Source organism: Melozone crissalis, unplaced genomic scaffold (assembly GCF_028551555.1).
Source record: "Melozone crissalis strain CALT ecotype California unplaced genomic scaffold, PUWL_Pcris_2 ptg000005l_1, whole genome shotgun sequence".
NCBI lineage: Eukaryota > Metazoa > Chordata > Aves > Passeriformes > Passerellidae > Melozone > Melozone crissalis.
In genome coordinates this window covers 42,920,777-42,940,445 of record NW_026535783.1, presented here as the reverse complement: position 1 = coordinate 42,940,445, position 19,669 = coordinate 42,920,777, and positions in this window count along the sequence as shown.

The window sequence follows — 19,669 nt, the reverse complement described above, 5'->3', positions numbered from 1 at the left end:
AGAAACTTGTGTTAGAACTCCCATAATGGAATACAAAACAGAGCAAGTTGAAATGTAGGCATTTCATCAAGCTACATGCTCCCATCTCCTCCCTGACTCCTGTTACCTGTGTCCTGTCTGTACACAAATATCACTTTCTTGTAATGAGGTGGAATGTTTTGTGAATTATTTGAGAAAGGCACAATGCTTTCTAAAGACGCTAGGATAATCAGGAACAGGTCTATTATTGACTAACATCCTTCTTGGCTTCATGAATCATAGATAGCTTAACATCTCTTCATCAAACTCAACAGACTGTATTATTTACAATCTCCCCAGTTCTCCTGAAGGCCAATAGTCAGTCCCACATTGCTGATTGCTACCAGACAGCTGACATTAAGATTTATAAAGTACATAATATGCAGAACAGGAGAATGGTTACAGAGCTTGGGATGAACATGCTTCAGTGAAAATAAGTTCTCTGATTGGATATGTGAACAAGAAACAGAGATGAAATCAGGCACCCAAGACACTCTAGTTAGTACACAGCCTGGAAAATGAAGTTAGGATCAAAGTAAAGAATACCCTGTATGAAGGCACTAGTCTCTTAAAATCATCAGACCTGTGAAAGCAAATGGGACATAATACACAATGCTGTAGAGCTTTTCACCCATTTCTCCAGTACTTTTATCAATCACACAGCAATGCTACATGCGAAGGGCTCATCCCTGTGAAAGAGCAGCTTCCACTTGTTACTCTCTGAAGAGCTAAACTCAAATTAGTCAGTGATATTTTGATAAAATTCAAGGAGAAATGTGATCCCTTCTGTACTAAAGTTGAAAAGAAAGACGCAGGTTTAGAACCATAGGCAGAAGATAAATTTCACGCAATACTGCACAACTACAGAGTTTTAGGGAGGGAAGGCTATATTTAATTAAGCACTATTTTTAAGTTTTTACTTAAAAATATCTTTAAAAACTGATAGGCGTCTGCCTGTTTTCAGTTGTCAGGCTATATAGGCATTCAGACTTTGCTAATATTTTCTGGATTAATGTTCATTTTGCATTGCCTGCACTGTAAGAGTAAGATCAAGATCTTCATGCTATTACATGTGCAAGATCTTTTGATATCTTTCATAACCTTTGGTGGCTTTAATACCCATTTGGTGGCTTGATCTCAACACTAGGTATGAAAATTTACTCCGGTAGAGAAATCATAAATTTCCATCATAATATCATACCCATCTAAGATCTCACTGTCACATGTTTCCCTTGCCCACTGCTGAAATAATGCTTTCCTTGATGCACCCTATCTGACCCAAAGATAGCTGTCCTGAGCATAGTCCTTAGAGGCACCTTTCCAGACACATGTGAGCTGAGCTCAAACCACAGCCTTTGAAGTACCTCTTAGCTGCTGACGAGTATCAAGACACTATGCTGTGAAAAATGGTAGCTCACCAGATGGTAGCATCACTTTAACAACGTGTGCAAGTTGGTTCCTTCATCTCGCTTATTTCTTTCTAGGAACTCAGCAAGTACCAATAGCAACCTATCATAGTAATTCTTCACTGCCCTAAGATAGCAAGATTCTTCAATTTATATAGCTTTGCAATGAATACTTGACATAATTTGATGAGATATGCACCACTGATAGCTTATTCAAAGGCTAAGCTAAGCAGGAGTGGATGGCTCTGCGCCTTACCCTCTATATTACTTGGCGGTGTTGCAAAAAGTAAAGGAACTGAGAAGTAGCATAAGGAAGGTAACAGCTCTTCAATTTCTTTTTTCTTCTGAAGACTGATATATCACTGCATTTACTGAAGAGGATCTTAAAGTGAGATTTATCAGAGAAATCCACAAATGGAATATGAAAAGCAGCCTGTCCTAATAAAGCTCTTCATAGCAACAGACATAAATGTGCCATCTGGTGTCAACAGTGGTTTTTCAATTATTTGCCTCAGTGACACAGTGGTAGAGGCAATACTTGCTTGGTACTGTTATAACAGTACCAAGGGGGAAGTGGGTCAGAGACAGAGACAACACACACCAGAGGATTCTCATGTGACAGCAGCAATCTTTATTGTTCCAACCTAATTTATATAGGGGGTTTGAAACACCCTGGTCTAAACCACTGATTGGCCTGATCTCCTCACAGCCCAGGTTCCTGGCCAGTGAGATGTCTGCAACTTAGGCAAGAACAAGTGGGTGAGGTCCTTGTGTAGATTTGAATCCAACCTGGATTTGAATCTCCACCTTATCTGAGGACCTGTTTTACCTCTAGGCTAGCCGAGGTTGAAGGTCTAATAGAGAGTTACTGACTGATAAGTACAGATACAACCAAATTTATTTGGCAGTTACAAGCTAGCTGCAATCGTGACAGGTACTAGGAGGAAGACACTGCAGTTCAATTCCATAAAGCATCTAGGTACCAAATCCCTAGCCCCAAAGCTTTCTTTGCTTAGGTCTTCAACACTTAAGACCAACTAAGGGGGTCCCAGTGCCCTGAGCTGGAGGACCATTACTGTGAAAAAGATAAGCACACTTAGGCCCTGTCCAGGATCTGCTGTTCCAGCTGGATCCCTCTAAGTCCATGGAGGCTCACGGGACTCATCTGAGAATACCGAAACTTCTGGCCAGTGTCATTGCAAGGTCTTTCTCAATGATTTTTGAATAATCTTGGACTCTGGAGAGATGCCAGTTGACTGAAAGCTGGCTAATATTGTCCCAGTTTTCAAGAAGGGCAAGAAGGACCATTCTGGAAATGGAAAAAAGACCATACAGGCCTGTCAGTCTCACTTCAGTGCTTGGTAAAATTATGGAGAAGATTATTTTTCTGGGATTCATTAGAAAACACCTGAAGGACAGGCGAGTATTGATCAGAGCCAGCATGGCTTCATGACAGGAAAGTCCTGCTTGTCAAATCTAATTTCCTTTTATGACAAAGTAACATATCTAGCTAATCAAGGAGAGCCAGAACAAGTAATCTTTTAGGATTTCAGTAAAACTTTCAATACTTTCACAGTATCCTCCTGGAAGAACATGTCCTGTGCACAGTACAATAAATGCCTCGTGAAACGGGTGAGCAACTGGCTCATGGGTTGGGTACAGGGGATGTCAGTGAATGGGGTGACAGCAGATTGGTGACCTGTCACTATTGGGGTTCCAAAGAGCTCCACCCTTGGCTCTGTGCTCTTTAACACCTTCAAAAATGATTTGGATGCAGGACTTGAGAGGATACTGAGTTTGAGTTTGCCAATGACTCTGAACTGAGAGGAGTTGTCTGACTCTCAAAGGCAGAAAGGCCCTGCAGAGACACCTTCATAAATTCAAGGGCTGAGCAAACCTCAATGACATATTGTTTAGAAAAGAGAGTGCCAGATTCTGTACCACTGATGGGGCAACCCTGGATGTATGGACGGACTGGGGATGAGAGGCTAGAAAGCAGGGCCTGGAAAGGGACCTGGGGGTCCTGGTTTATGGCAAGTTGAACATGGGTCAGCACTGCAGCCAGGAGGGCCAACCCTGCCCTGGGGGGCATCAGGCCCAGCATCACAGCTGGGCAAGGGAGGAGGGGATTGTCCTGCTCTGCTCTGAGCTGGGGCAGCCTCACCTCGAGTGCTGGGGGCTGGTTTGGGCATGGCAATATAAGAAAGACATTAAATTACTAGAGCGTGTCCAAAGGAAGGCAATGAGGATGGTGAAGGGCCTTGAGGGGAAGTCGTATGAGGAGTGGTGGAGGTCACTTGGTCTCTTCAGCCTGGAGAAGACTGAGGAGAGACCTCACTACAATCTAAAAATTCCTTGTAAGGTGAAGAGGAAGGATAGGCAATGATCTTTTCTCTGTGGTGACCAGTGATAGAACCTGAGGAAATGGCCTGAAGTTGTGTCAGGGGAGGTTTATGTTGAATATCAGGAAAAGATTCTTCATCCAGAGGGTGGTTGAATACTGGAATGGACTCCCCAGGGGGCTCCCCTCTTTCATGGGGGAAAGAGTTCAAGAACAGTTTGGGCATCATTTTCAGATTCACAGTGAGATTCTGGTGGTTGTCCTGTACATGGCCAGTAGTTGGACTTTGACAACCTTTGTAAGTCCCTTCCAACTCAGGATAATTTATGATTCTATTATTCTAACAGTTTGGTGAATTAAGCACTAGCCTTTATTCAGGGCAACAGAAGAAAAGCCATGTCCTCTGACAAAAGCATAAGGACAAACAAATTGGGAGTAAATACAATGTGGAACTTGTCCTTTTGCAGCCTCCTGGTTTTATTTCTTTTCTAGCCAGTACCAGGTGCTGAACTAATAAAGGTTGGCACATGCAAGAGTGAGCAAGTTTAGCTTGGTCAAAGTTCAGCGTTCACAGTTTCATATTCTCCATAGTGGTGCCCTCACTACTGCAGTGCTATGGTCCCAACAGCTTGGCATCAACCAAAGGTACAAACACTTTAAAATACTTAGAATTAAACATACTGTAAGTATGCATCAGGAAAGTAATAGAATTGCATATGAGTGTGCATTGATGGAAGTAATAAGATGGGTTTGGCTGTTCATGTTGGCCAGACCCATTAAGCAAATACATAAAAAGGAAAAAATACACATCGTCTGACTTGAAACGCAGATTATGTAGTTCACATCCATGGTAGAGCCAGTTCAGTATTTTAATTCACAAAAACATGAATAAAACATATTTTTAAAAGACAGAAAGTAGAGTCTTCATATAATTTTGACGAAAAGAGGTTTTTAAAATAGAAAGTTACTGACTGATAAGTACAGATATAACCAAACATTGAAGGCATTTGGAAACCTAGCCCAGATGCAAATTTTGTCTTTGTGTCTGTAACGATCTAACTCAAAAGTGAGAAATGAACCTCACAAAGCCTGGAGGTAAGGCAGTAATAGAAATCTGGGTGTGAATTCTGGGATTCTGATATGTGTCTTCACATACATATTACTTTTGAAGGCACCCCCATCTTAATGTAAATGATGAATTTCTAAAATGTGTACCAGATGATTTGCAGAATAACAATGTCCCAGTTTTGCATAAATTAAACAGCAGATCCTGATAACTAAGCTTTCCCATTTACATTATGCCTCAGTTCCAAATCCATGGGATATAAATGAGAGCAGCATATGGTCCAGAATGGGAAAGCTGTGGGACTTTCATGTATGCACCATGGGAGCAAATGGCTGTCCCACAGATGGTGCAGTATTCAGCTGCATCTCCTGTATGATGGATGCCAGCGCACAGGAGGATGAAGCCATGAGTAGCCTCTAGAGGTCCCCAATGGCAGGCATGCCTAGAACAGATGCTAGAGCCACACAAAGGGTTTGCAAGGGTAGATCTTTTTATATCTTGGCTTTCTGTTTCAGTGCTTGTCTGTATGTGGACATTTATGGCATAGCTGAATGATCTTTCCATAAAGCTGTACTATAGTTAGAATTTCTCTGTGACAGCAATAATAATAAAAATAATTTTATTTCAGATTAATCACTTCAGTTTTTAAATGAGCAGTGCAGGGAACAGACACACTTTTTGGGGTTTTTTTAAACCCTCTTGGCCTGGGGCTGTGAAAAGAAATTCGTAAAGCAGAACAGATGATAAAGAAAGGTCCGAGATGCTACTTCAATATTCCACAGACTTCCATAGGCTCAAATTATATACAATGCCATAAACATTGACAGAGGTGAATATTGAGACACAGCCAACAGGGACAATATCACTGATAGGAAAGTCAGAAAAATCTTTATGTGAAAAGTAATTCAGTCCACTGTTATATTTTTAAATATCAGGTTCAGTTATGTGGAGAAGAGTTTGTGGAGTCAGGTTCAGTTATGTGGAGAAGATATTGAAAAGAAAAAGAAATTTCATTTCAAAAACTGCTCTGTATTTACCTGTGAATCCATAGCCAGCTGTAAACAATAAAAAAGCCCACAGGGATCCTAGCAGACTGGTGTGTGCCCCATCAGCTATAATCAAAACATGCATATAAAGCAGCAGAAAATTGTCACAACAAACAAATAAGAAAATACTTGTGCAAAATGACACTGAACTTAGTGAAGCAAGGCACTGTGAGCATACAAAACTCCCCTCCCTGGTCTTCTTCCCACAGCTAACCATATCTCTCACACCCTGCCTGCCCTGCATGCACTTTCCTCCTCACCCCTCTCCCATTTCCTCCTGACCCCTCTCCCATTTCCTCCTCCTATAGCTGTGCTCCTTTGCCCTCCAGATGCTTTCATGAATACTTTATAGTGTTGCTGGCATCAGGATTCTTACCACAGACTGGGAACTTGATATCCTTTTGAAATTGTCTAGCCGGGCAGCAAGGGACAGAGTTCCATAAGAGTTTCGGAGAAAGCAAGTGGTGGGAGCTAGGCAGGAACAGAAAGGATTGATCCTTCTCTATTATCAGAATGAGGATTTATGGATCAGAGCCTGGCAAGCAGAAAAGAGAGCAGACACATGGTAAAGTAGGCATGGGTGCAGAGATGTGGCAGCAGCAGACTGTGTGGTTAACTCCATATGGTGGGCATGATACTGTTGGGGAATGCTCCCTGCTGACTCTGCTTCAGACCCCAAAATCTTCTCCCACATGCTTCAGATGAAATATGTCTCCTCACAGTTTTGTCTCCTTACCCTTTTTTCCCCTCATTCTACAAAACAATTTTCTTTCATAACAGAATTAGAGTCAGCAAACTTCTTTATAAGAATTCACTTCAGCCCTTCAAAAAGCTGTGCTAGCATTTTCTAAGGACAAGGGTCAAGAAAGATCAGGGATAGATCAGGAGTTTTTTGCCCTTGTCCAGGTGTAGCTAAAATCCCAGTTCATCCATTCAGCAAATAAGAAGAATATGATGGATAGATGGAAAATTTTATAAAATCTTGCTAGGTTTGAGATCACAGAACAGATGTGGGTCTCAGATCTCTAGTAGGTTCACTGCACTGTGCGAATCTAAAGAAAAGAGATTTTTCTGTGTGGTCATTCTGTAAATCAAGGGCAGAGAGTATGTATGTTATAAATCTCAATCCCTGAATTCCACCCCCCCACCCCACTCCCTCCCTCCCCTCCTTGTCTTTCCTTTATCTATTTCTTTGATATATTTTTTTTCCAATTTGTGTTTAGAGTTAATTTTATTAAGGACATTCGGCTTCATCCTACTTTTCTGTTCCAGACATCTGGCAGATTTTTTTATTCTAATTTGCTTTTTTCCCTCTTAAATAGTGGTGAATTATTTTTCTCAGCCTTTCACTAGTCTTTTCTTCAAAGTGTTTTGAGATTTTTCAGTATTCTTCTTTTCTGTGAAGACCTTTTCCCCATTTCAATTCCATTTTTGAGAGGGGATTAGTTCAATCTCTCTCCTTCTACCTTTCACTTTTTCGTCCTGAAAGTCTCACTATATTTGGAATTAAAAAGCCCCTCTTTCACAGATTGCCATTATTGAAAACAATGCATCTACAGAGACTGAAAATTACAGTCATTTGCTGGGTACAGAACTGTCGTTGAGAAGCCATTTGGTCTTCAGCAGATCCATAAACACCCATACATACTACCTAAATAAACACATGACATGTATAATGTGATTTAGTGTTCCATATTTAAAAATTTCACAGCTAAATGTGCATGACAGTATAAAGTCAACTGCCCTCTCCACTTCCAAAGGTGTCCCATAGGGGACTAAATGTATTCCTAAGTATTTTTCTAAGAGTCAGTGAAGTAGCACAAAAGCAAAATCTGGCAGAGAGTGTTCTGGTAGACATCAAAGACCCATAAGAGATCTAAATTTGTGAAGTACAGTGACAGTTAAAAATAAAAAATTATTGCGTGCATAACTGGTTACTATTTTTTTCCTAATTATATAATTTGAATTTATATTCTTATTTTTTATTGCTACAATAACTCAGTAGAATCTTCCACTCACAAAGTTATACACACAATGCCTGACAAGTTGTATTTGATACAGGTAGGGTCATGAGTCAATTTACTTAAACATTTAATCATTAGACCAAGTTTCACTTTAAAAAAAAAAAGATGAAAGGCTAACTAGATTTCTAGGCACTCACAAATTTCCAAATGAAAAATGCATAATCTTCTCAGTTACAATAGTATAGATCAAAATTATGACCCTTTTCTTCTACCAGTTTAATTGAGAAGGCAATTAATCTTAGTAATTTTTTTTCATTTCTTTTTTTTCCGATGTAAGATCACCTAAAGTTTGATAACTTTAGTAAAGCCAGGACAAGCAACTTATTTCTTAATATAGAAAATGTCCTCTAGTAGCTAAAACACAATAGAAAAAAAATCCTTCATCATGAAAATGTAGCAAATCAGCTCACTGCATTTAAAGCCCCAAAGTTTAAATTTGGCCTGCTTACTGACATCCAAGTGAATAATGGAGGAGTTTTATTTGGAAATACATTTGGAAAGCATTCAACCCAGTTTTGGCAGCAATAATTTCACTGTAGTTTGGGGAGAATTTCACCTTCTTGGAATGTGCAATTTGCTGGCATCAACACAGAAGTAATCTACCAGAATCTTGTGATCTTTTTCTTAAACACATTCAATGAGCATTTTGGGAAGAGTCACTAAAAGGACACACAGTATCTTTTCTGTTTTGCACATAGTTTATTATCTTTGCTCTCAAATACAGAATGTCAAAGTCTTAAGAAGGACTTTTCAACCAAGGAAGTATTTTTTCACAATTATAATACAGAGACAACAGCATTTGGAGTTGAATTTACAATTTACTCACTGCTGCCTCTCTCATTGTAATTAATGTGGTCAGAAACAACTTCCAAAAATAATTCCGTCTCATGTAATTTTTTTTTCCACATAGTTACACCAGCTCTTAAACTTCATTTTCTTTTATTTACCAGAAACTTAAAGAAAAACTATTTTTGATTGTATTTAATTGTCTCAGTCAAAGAATCACAGGATCACAGAATGCTTTGGGTTAGAAGGGACCTTAAAGGTCACCTAGTTCCAACATCTGTGCTGTGGTCAGAGGCATCTTCCAGTAGAAGGATCATAGAAGCAAATTTGGGCTGAGGCTAGCCAGCACCCCTAGAGAGGGCCCAGTCCCACCTCTCCTTATTAGAGGCAGAGACAGCTGCAGCACGTTGCTCAGGAGTATGTCCAGTAGGGTTTGATTGTCTCCTAAGACAGAGACGCTACAGCCTTTGTAGGCTCTTCATCGGCATTCAACTGAGATTGTCATAAGGAAAAAAAAAAAAAAAAAGGTTTTTTAAAACTTATATTTAAGCAGTATTTACTGCATTTCAGTTCAGTTTGTACCCATCACTTCTCATCCTGTCACTGATCAAAACTGAGAAGAGTCTGTCTCCATCTTCTTTAGTGCCCCATCACACATTATATACATAGATTAGTGTCTCCTGACTCTTCCTTAGGGCAGAGAGTTTCAGAAGTCTCAGCCTGTTTTCATATGACAGATGCATCAGTACAGCAAATTTTTAGTGACCTTTCACTGTAATTTCCATAGTATGTCTATTTTTTTTCTTGTACAGGAAAGCCCAGCACTGGATCCAGCATTCCAGGGATGGTCTCACAATGCTGACTGGAGAGAAAGGATCACATCACTTGGTCTGTTTGTTACACTTTTTCTAAAGAAGTTCCAGACACTGTCGGATTTCCACATGGGAAGGGCACACTGCTGACTCATGGTCAGCGTAGTGTCTACCAGGACCCCCTTCTGCAAAGCTACCTTCCAGCTAGTTGGCTCCCAGTCTTTATTGCTGAATGGAATTGTTCCTTACCAGATAAAGACTTTGCTTTTCACCCTTTTAAATTCGTGGGGTTCCTTGAAGCCCACTTCAGCAGTGAAGTTTCCAGGTGTCTCTGAATGGCAGCAAGGACAACTGATGTAATTAGCCACCCCTCCTGGTTTTGTATCTTCAGCAAATACTCTGAGTGTGCACTACGTCCCACCATTAAGATCATTAAAACAGGTATTAAACACTGTTGGATCAGTACTGACTCCTGTAGGAAACCTGTAGAGATTATCCTCCAGCTGGAGCTCCTGCTGCCTTTACATCTCTTTGTCTAGTAAAGAGATTTTGACAGCTTTCAATTCACCTCACTGTGCATTTATCTAGCCCCTAACTCTTCAGTTTTGTCAGCATTTTCTGTGATAGTGGCAAAACCCTTGTTAAATCAAGCTAAATAACATCTACTTTTTCTCCCACCCCAGCCCTTGCCCATAAAGCACTTTTTATCATTGTAGAGGACTACAAGAATGGTCAGACATGATCTCACTTTATATATCCAAATGGATTTCTTCGAATACCCTGCTTGTCCTCAATATGCTTTGAAAAACTTTTCAGAGTTTTTAGTACACAATCTTCTCGGAGAATAAGGTGAGACTGAGCAGTGTTCCTCCAGATGCTCCTTCTTGCCCTTCTTGAAGACAGGAGTGATATTTAATTTCTTCCTATCATCAGGGATCTCTCCTGATCACCATGACCTTGGAGAGACAACCAAGAGTCACTTCACAATGACCTGGGCCAGCTTTCTCAGCACTCATAGGTACATATTGCGAGGTCCCAGAACCTGCGTATGCCCAATTGACTTAAATGTACCCTAGCCAGAACCCCCTCCAGCAAGAGTAAGTTTTCTTTGCTCTAGATTTATGTTTGTTGGTTTAAACTGACTGATGCAGAAATTTTAAAATATTTTTCAGAAGGGATTTGATCAAATGATTCAGGAATTTTAATAATCACCTAGACACAACACCTCCGCATCACTACTTGAAAAATTGACACTAAAACTTAGTAGTACTACTTTTGCAATTTTTGGACAGAAAAGTTAAGAAAACTATTTTTTTGGGAGGAGTAGGAAGAGGCAAGTTGGCTGAATGTTTAAAGTTCTGAGAAAACTAATAGCCTAAAATGTCCTTCATGTGGAGTTTAAATCAATTAAATAAGAATGCAGTACTGAACAAATTTGAATCAGTGACCTTTATGAAATGGACTTTTCTCAGATCTCCAAGATAGGAAAAAACCTGTTAAATATCCAAGCTGGATCCATAACAAGACTGTCCAAGTGAAATGAAATGTAAATGGAATTCTTTTTGAAAGCTGTACCTCCAGGAGCAGGTCAATACAGAGTCATGAATGTGTGTTGATCTGGCTCGCATCCACACAACAAGAGCTTACTTGGGAAAAAGACAGTGGATACTGTCATCAAAATATCATTTTCTGCCAATAATAAGATTTTTTTCTACAGAAACAAGGGCTTATTTTGAGAAAAATAATTGTCTTTTAAATATAAGAACTTGCCTAAGACAAGATAAAAAAAATGAGTGCCCCAAGCTTGAAGAGTATGAAAAAATCTATCCCAAAAAAGAACAAAACATAATATGTAGAGCTTATAACAATAAAGCTTCCAATAAAACAAAACTTCTGCACATCTGTTAGTGCCATAGGCATTATCCAATGTGCAATGCAGAACCATCACATTTATGCCAGACATGAAATAAAACTAGATGAATCTCTGAAAGTACAGTGTATCGGCGAAGATGAAGGATTAGATGTAACTTCACTGTCTGGATCAATCTCTGTTCTTTCTTTGCATTTAAGCACACCACTAACTGCCATATGATATGTAGCTCAAAGTAAAATGAACAGTAAAAAAGTTTGATCCATACCAGCTGCCAATAAGTTGGTTTTACGCCAACATTAGTAGGATGTGCAGGAGCTGTGTTGGGATTTAGTGGCTCTGCAAAAATATCTGCATGCTGAAAACATCAGCTCTATGGAGTTATCTGTTTCTGCCGGGTGTTACCTGTCCGGAAACAAATGCTCACCACCCAGAAATGTACTTTACTTTGATACAATTCAGGAAGGAATGTTCTTTGGGGAGAAGGAAAGACGGAAATGATCTGGGAAAGAATGATAAATGTTGAAATTAACCATCAAATCTACATGCTTATAAATATACTCAGTGTGAGATCAGGAAACAGGAAATGTGCATAGTGTTTATTACCCACACACAGCAGTGAGACCAGCTGCCTACATGTCCTGGAGTGGTCAGGATAATCCTGTAATTAACAATGCACTTCAATAGGGAAAAAAAAATCTAGTCATCTCATTCTTGATGATGGATGTGTGGAGGAAGAGGGCAGCAAAGAGCATTTGAAGATCACTGTTAGGAATTTCTGAGGAGCTGATTCCATGCTATGTTCACAGTGCAGTTTTCCTGCGCACAAGCACATCCTCGAGCAGTTCAGATACCTTCTAGAGGTCCTGTACCAGGACATCCTGTTTCTTAACAGCAGATATACAAGCTGTATTTCTCTTAGAAGCCAAGATATGCTACTGTAGAATGTAACACTAGACCTAATTCTACTAGTACCTGGTGCCAACAGAGATATACAAGTATGATAGAGATATAAAATTATGATTAACTCTTTAAAACTTTAAAATACTATTTTTATGCTACCACTCCTCACCATGAATAGAAAAGGATTTCTGAGATCTCAATAGCCAAAATGATGGAGATCACTATAAGGGGAGATCCTTTTTGTAGGGATGGCCAATGCAGAATTCCTCTCTGGAAGACACAAAATTGCAAAACCATTTCATTTTTTTTTTAAATGTGTAATGGATGCTCTATTCATCCTCTATGCACTGCAACTTTCTTCAACTTTGAAATTCAATATAATGAGACAAGCCTTTTTAGAGAGCAGGATTAAATCTGCAGAACCACTAGCAGGTTATATCCTTTACTCCTTCATTCACACAGACAAAAATGTTGTCACTGAGAAACAGAACATCTTGGGGTTGACTGAGGACAAATTACTTCCACTGATTTTTGCTAGATATGAGAGTGAGAGTAGTTTGGTGGCAGGACTGCATAAGGGAAGGCACAGGGTTCAATGATTCATGACAAGTGAGCCATACCTGCAGTATTTTAAAGTGAAAAAAATCTGTTCATGCAAAAACTGTCATACCCATGCCTGTTTTTTAAGGCTTTTTTTTTTTGAGTTAGCCATCTGAAAACTCACATTTTGTAAAACATATAGTAGTAATGATTATTGATCTATCAGAGAGCAGTACTACAAAACAGCCTCACTGACTAAGCCAAGCTGTGAAAACGAGCAGGAGGGATAACATTTCTGATTTTAGGCAGAGATAGTCTTAATTCTCTCTCTACTTGGTTTTCACTTAACCCACAATGTTACCTGAGAAGAAGCGCAGCCCAGCTCTTCTGATGCTGAACAGCAGAAGAGCTAGTGTAAAGACATAACCTCCAAAAAGCACAAATCCTACCTTTTTGGGGATAAGACTGTCAAATATTGCGTTTTCCAGATACATTCCCTGCATACAGTTAAAATCACTAAATGTTATTTCACTTTGCTCTGACCGATGGTGGAAAACACAGAGGGCAACTTAAGTCTTTTGGGGCTCCCCTCTACTTCCTACATCCACAGAAGACATTAATTTTGCTGTTTATTCATCTGCCTTGATGCTTTATTTTGTTCCAGGCTTGTGTTCATGATGTGAATGTCAAAATCATGCCATTATGACCAAAAGCAAATGAACAGCGCACAACTTCTCAGTGAAGTTTCACTTATATACTGTAATGGAGAAGTTTCACTTATATACTGTAATGGAGACATGAGCATTTAAAAATACTATGCTGTACTCTGCTCCGAGTGCCTGCTAGTGTAGCAAGAGATGAAGGGTTAAAAATTTCTCCTTGTCCTTTCAAAAGTTCTGCTTTGTTTTTAAGCTTAAAACAGCTTCCAGTTCATCTATGTCTCCCAAAAGGGAGCTGTTTGCAAACAGCTCTTTTCTTTTGTCACTCTCTATAGCCCCGCCTGCACAGACCAGAGCCTTCATTCTCCCAGCCAAGCCAAATGGGTTGCAATTCCCCTTGGACTTCATCCACAAATCCCCTTAATTGGCAGGAGAGATTGCCATTGAGTGGTGTGAAGGACTCTTTCCTCCACAGGGGTTGATTGTGCTGCCTCCACAGGACCACCCGCACCTGCCAGCCGGCAGAGCAAGGAGCCAGCATTGGTCACCACCAGATATGAGCCTCCTGCCTAGTTAGACTACAATGCTTTAAAGAGCATGTAGAAGACTACGTGGAGTGCACTTGAATATAGCACTATTTTTTTGTGACGAGCACTATTGCGCTTGGCACTCAAAATGAGCCAGCCGTTGCAATACAATGTCCTTGGATGGACTGTGTGCACTAAATAGTGAGTATTTAATGGTACCTAAGCACTGGTGTCATCAAGGGATTACAGCCAGAGTAAAAGCAAGGAGTAAGTGACAGTGTATCAGAGGTCAGCACTGTGTCTTCCACGTGTATCACCCATGAGAGCATCCTTTGCAGTTCTCCCAGCTCCAGGATGGTAACTGCAGGAGAAAAGGTATGTCCATAGAGGTAAATAACCATGGAGAAAAGCAAGCCAGAGAAAAATGCTCGGTAGCATCACTTTCTGAACTGGAGGGTACTTACCAGCAGTGAAAGTGAAGAGCCATGTGGGTTGGCAGCAGTCAGTTCTTGCTTTCAGGACCATAATGTTCAATGCACAATAGTAACTCTTTTCAAGCTGGTGCAGCTGTTCAGCTCCATCAAGCACCTACTGAGTTGAAGGGTAAGTGCTCTATTTGAACACTGAAGTCTCCATTTCGAAAGGCAAATGAATTTCCTGAAACCTGCAAAAGCCTTAGCAAGTCATGCAAATACCATACATGAGTTGGTCATGGTAATTTGAACACTTAATTTGGATACCCGTTTTTTCAATTAAAAAAAAAAAAGAGGAACAAGAAAAAATCCCTGTATTCCATCTGTCTCTAACTAGCTAGCCATTTTCAGTGTGTTTGTAGGTCCACAATACAATGTGAGCTTGGAAGGCAAGTGGGCTAACCAGCTTTATAAGACTAAATAGAAGCAAGCAAATACTTTGTAGAAAAACCTTCATTTGGCAAATTTCTTACTTTAGCCATTCACAAAAGTCCTGCAATCATATGCATTCTGGGAAAGTTTTTCCCAAATTCCTGTGTGCAATTCTTGCTTTGCACTTCACCTGAAAGAAAGTAGTTGGACCTCTATAACTTTAGCAATGTGAAATTCAAATTGTCCTGAGGAAGGTGAAGGAAGATGACCATCCGATTGATGAGCATCGAACTCCGATTTATTGAACCAGCTTACACACTTTTATAGTAGTGTTAATTAAGCTCATACGTATTGCAAAACCTGAGCTCATCATTGGTTACAGATTACACACCAACCCCTCCTTTGTTGTCAATACCTGTGGTTTCTTGTTGAGGCTAATACTTGTTTTTCTCATCCTGCTGCTGACTTGTTATTGACCATTCCCAAGGCCTCCATGTTTTTCACCACACTTTTCTCATCACTTAGCCAAGGACACTGCATTTACTGTTCAAGGGAAAAGCCTGAGAACTTGCTGCTCACAGCTCCCTTTTACTATTTAACCAGCTGTATGTGATCATGGCCTTTCTATAAGCCATGTCTAAACAAAATTCTCCAACATTGTCCTGTTCAGGTTTTGTCAGATGTGCAGGAATTACACTGAAGAATATCAGCTAGCTCAACTCATCCTCCAAATTCTCCATTTAAACATATTACTGGATGGTGGAAGACTAGGGCTAGCCAGCTATCACCATCTTGAGTCTATGTATTTGAATGGTTTCTAGCAAGACCACAGATCCTATTCACAGTGCAAGGGTTTCAGCTGCCTTGCAATTCATGCAGTAATTGTGCTAATGTCTAGCTCAGCTGTGGATGGATAATGGAAAGGAGCATCTCACCTGGCAGTCAGTACCCCTGCCAGTGGCCATCAAACATCACTGCCTTAGGTGAATCTCCTGTAGCAGAGGGGTTGAACTAGATGATCTCCAGAGGTCTCTTCCAACACTAACTATTCTATGATATTGTGAAGCTGCTCAAACCAATTCTTGGACTTTGATGAAGGAAGAGTTACATATTTTAAAAGTCATATCTACTGTTCATTCTTGCATTTTGCATGTTATGCCGCATAGTCACTGATGAATATGTTAAGTCCATCTGTGTTCAACCATCACAGAAAAGATTTCACATTTGCAAGTTCAGTCTTTTTTGGTTACCTGGAGATACTCGCTTAAAATGTGTAGCTTCCAGCAATAATCTGATGCAAAAAATGAGCAAGGAGTGCAAATGGAAAGCAAGGTAAAGTTGAAAACCAATTTATCTGTAATGCCCATGGATACAAGAGAAGAATGTTGGCCTTATCCCTCGTGACGACTCACCGTCCATTCTTGAAGCAGGAGTTAAAGCTTTCAGTTCTCAAATGATGGATATTAAAGCTTCTCTTCCATGTGTGAGCAAGATCTCTTTAAGACAATTTGAAAATTAGGAAATGCTGCTGAAGACTGTTGTGCTGTTTGACCACTCACCCCAGAAATATTACATGCAATGTAAGGTAATGTAAGGTCCCAAACAGGCTCATTGCACAAGAGAAAATTTTATCCAAAGACAATAGAAGTTATGAATGCTTGGAAGAAAAGTGCTGCTACATAGTTTGTTCTCTGGACTGGATGTAATTCTATAGAAATGTAGCAGTCTTGCCAAGAGAAAATTAAGGAAATCAGTTTTAGTGGGGTATTTGTTTTGTTTAATTGTAAATCAGGGGACTGTTTACAATTCTAGGATTCTATGAACCTTATGTCTTAGCAAATTTTTCAGAAAAAAAATTCAAGTTGGCGCAATAGGTAACTTGAAAGATGAGGGTTCATTGTTAAATAGGATGTTAGCTATTGAAAGAATTAGTTTCTAAATCTGATTTTACCAATGAGACATGATTTTATTTTTCTTTTACCATAATGACTCGTAGGAAAAAAAAGATGGAAAGAAGCATGTGGTCACAAAATCTTCCCTTGACAATTCCCAGTGATACAACTTACAGTTCCACTTCTGCAAAAACAGTCTCCCTCCATCTGCACAATTTCAGTGATGCCAGTCACAGATTATACAATTCACACTCGAATCCTCTGTATCTACATTGTATATGTCCTCACTGAGAATCAGCTGTTAAGGAATTTAAAAGGAATGCAGAAACCTAGATAGTAGAAAGAAAGGAACAGATTTAGAAATGCATCTCTATTACTGCAAAGGGAGGAAACTCCTTATAAATTGACCAAGCTCCTTGCTAGGGATTTCTGTTGTGCTTAAAAACTCAAAAGAAGTTCACCTTTTTACACGTTGGTAAGAAATTATGTATGACAACAACAATTCAGTTGAAAATCATGGGTAATACAGTAAAAACAAGAATTGTAAATCTCTCTCAAACTTCTGTTTTAATAATCCCATTATTTCCGTCTTGTCCCAGTGTTGCGTTACTGCTCAGCCCATACTTACACATCCACGCAGTCTCTGATGAGGCCTTCAATCACATTTCAGGAGGCAACGCCCTCATCAGTTCTTTCTTCTTAAGATGAGAAGATAAACAGTTCATTCACGAACACAGAGTACTGCCAGTAGTGCCAGAGTTTCCTTGCAGTTTGGGGGAAATAATATACTGCACTTGTCTCAAAGGTAAAATTCATCTTTATTAAAGACAATTGGGATTTCATTGAATATAAATCAAGTATCACTTAAATAAAGCAGTTTTTCAGACTATTTCAAATCATTTTCAGGGTATAATATTTTGCAGCTACAGCAGTACTGTAGCTACAAACTCTACTGAAGATGCTTGTATATATGATAAATTACCTTTATAATCTCATTATTAATATTTTATGAGCAGATACCCTGATTAACCTGGCAAAATTCCTTCTGAAGCTTAATAATATCAGTAATTTTATGTAGTTGTATTTAATGTTGTAGTTGTGTTTAATGTTGACTGAAATATGCAAGTTTCAGCCATCCATTGACACATTAACATCTGAAATTTTGGCTGGACTAAAACTCACTATTCAGTCCTTAAATTCTGTGTTTGATAATTCAGACTTTAATCTTTTCTTTATTCCTTTGCTACAACCACTCAAAATACCATTCAAAAAAAGGAAGGAAAAGATTCTCTTAAATGTGAAGATAAACATTGTAAACATCTGTGAATATTTGTTTTCTTTGTCCAATTTTAACAGTTTTGACTGAATGATTAAAGGTGAAAGATTGATAGATGAGAAATTGCTTCTTTTTCTCTCCCAGTACTAGACTCCAGTTCAGCAAATCAAACTAATCTATTCATCCTGCTGTGTCACTTCTCCATTTGTTCATCAGTATGTCTGTTACTCACTATTTAAAATATTTATTGAATAAAGATCACCCTGGGCTACAGCAGTGTGTGAAAACTTCAGTCATTGAGAAGAAAGCGAAAAAAAGCAGGTAGTCAAGAATTAAAAATCATATTTTTGTAACCTAAGTAAACCTCTTTAACCCAAATTCCATCTGCTAATAACATGTAGAAAAAAAGTAGTGACTACTTCTATTGTCGTGCCAAACTCAATGGGTGGTTAATCCTAATTTGAATTTTAATTCAGTTTGAAATGAGTGTAAGGAGTGTGAAATATTGGACTAGAACAATTTATAGTGAAATAGAAACTCTGGGGCAGCCTTCATCTACATATGCTTTTATCTGGATGCAAAAAACATTTACTCTTTATAGAACATTTTTTTTTACTTAATTTTTTGTCACAATATACAGTGATTATTCTAGAATATCACAGAAGCCTTAATACACTACTACTTAAAAGAAACATGCCTGTGTCAGAAGCAGTTAAACACAAAAGTGTTTGGCGTTATTAAGCACATTTTTATTTCTGTCTTACTTTCCTGTACTTTGTGTGTGTGATTTAAAAAACAGGCACTTTGTCAGATGTTTAATGTTTATGAAAAAAGAGAAAATAAAATAAAGTAAGTGGCTTTGAGTACCATGCCTTAGCACTGTAACTGTGTGAAGGAACAGCATTCATCAGTGTGGTATCCTAATTTCTTACCTTCTGAGTTCTGAGGCATGTAAAATCATATCTGATTCTCCAAGACACAGAAGGCATAACAGTACAGTTTACAAGCTGCTTGAGAATTAAGTACTCTTTCCTAGACAGTGTCCAAAGACAGCAAACAATTATGCGCATAGCCAATGTATTTTAACTTGGTTAAACAATCTAGAGATGTTAATGACCATCTTATTCTTTGGCCATATTATTTTCAAGCAATGTGGTTGTAACACAGTAAAAAAGAATAAAGTAAAAAAAATTAATATGAAGATGAAAAATTAATTTAAATTTTGCAGGTCTCTTCTAAAGGTGAAAGTTTGGAACAGTACCCTCATCTCTTTTTTTTTTTTTGTGCTATGGTCAATCAGACTGTAAAAGTAAATCAACCAACCAAACAATAAATATAATCTACAAATTGTATGTCTGCTTGTAAAGTAAATAAACACATAGACAAAGCCTTGCTGTTTGATGCTGTGACAGAAGACAATGCATACTTGTGCACTCAGCCTAGTTTTCAGAGCCAGCGAACATCCCATTGAAATCTGCTGCAATTCATGTGAAGGAAAATTACAGGTGTCCACCCCCAATAGTCATCTGTGCTGGTAGCCTGCTTCTTACTGGAAAGCATCATCAAGGTAGACCAGACGCTCATTGGGATTATAGGTAGCTCAACTTTACAGTGAAGATGTCATTTCCCTGGGAGGATTCTATACCAGCAGCTCATTG